Genomic DNA, 987 nt, shown 5'->3' with positions numbered 1-987 from the left:
TGCAGAATGGTCCAATGACATTTTCGAAAATTTAGATAGACCATAATAGAATATATCTAATATGGTCCATTCTGAAAACATGTCAGATGGACATCTTTTGGTCAGCTGCTTGTATCTTTCCCAGGCTTCATAGAGGGATTCACCATCTTTTTGTTTGAAGGTCTGAACATCCACTCTAAGCTTGCTCAGCTTTTGAGGAGGAAAAGAATTTATCTAAGAAGGCAGTGACTAGCTTATCCCAGGAGTCCAGGCTATCCTTGGGTTGTGAATCCAACCATATTCTAGCTCTGTCTCTTATAGCAAAAGGGAAAAGCATGAGTCTGTAGACTTCAGGATCAACTCCATTCGTCTTTACAGTCTCACAGATATGCAAGAACTCGGTTAAAAACTGATAAGGATCTTCAGATGGAAGTCCATAAAACTTGCAGTTTTGTTGCATCAAGGCAACTAGCTGAGGTTTCAGCTCAAAGTTGTTGGCTCCAATGGCAGGAATGGAGATGCTTCTTCCATCAAATTTGGATGTTGGCTATGTGAAGTCACCAAGCATTCTCCTTGCATTATTATTATTTTCGGCTGCCATCTCCTTCTCTTGTTCAAAAATTTCTGAAAGGTTACTTCTGGATTGTTGTAATTTAGCTTCTCTTAGTTTCCTCTTCAGAGTCCTTTCAGGTTCTGGATCAGCTTCAACAAGAGTGCCTTTTTCCTTGTTCCTGCTCATATGAAAGAGAAGAAAACAAGAAAAGAAAAGGAATCCTCTATGTCACAGTATAGAGACTCCTTTATGTTAGTAGAAAAAGAAAGGGGGAAGAAAGTAGAAGAGGGGATTCGGATATTTAGGTGAAGAGAAGTGTTAGTAATTAAATAATTAAATAGAATAAGAAAAGAAGGTGAGAATTTCGAAAATAATTTTTGAAAAAGAGGTTAGTAATTTTTGAAAATTAGAAATAAGATAAGATTAAAATTAAATTTTAAAACAAAAAGAATTTT

At 36.2% G+C, this 987-nt stretch overlaps 1 non-coding gene across 1 annotated transcript; it reads left to right on the top strand.

The window, feature by feature from the left end:
* Window positions 1–79: 79 nt before the first annotated feature.
* Window positions 80–183, top strand: LOC127741743 (small nucleolar RNA R71). The gene has a single exon (XR_008002949.1). It is a non-coding gene; the product is annotated as a small nucleolar RNA R71 (small nucleolar RNA).
* The last annotated feature ends 804 nt before the right edge of the window (window positions 184–987 follow it).

Source organism: Arachis duranensis, chromosome 9, assembly GCF_000817695.3.
Source record: "Arachis duranensis cultivar V14167 chromosome 9, aradu.V14167.gnm2.J7QH, whole genome shotgun sequence".
In the NCBI taxonomy this organism is placed as follows: domain Eukaryota; kingdom Viridiplantae; phylum Streptophyta; class Magnoliopsida; order Fabales; family Fabaceae; genus Arachis; species Arachis duranensis.
The sequence above is the reverse complement of the archived record's forward strand: the minus strand, read 5'-3'. Positions and strand labels throughout refer to the sequence as shown.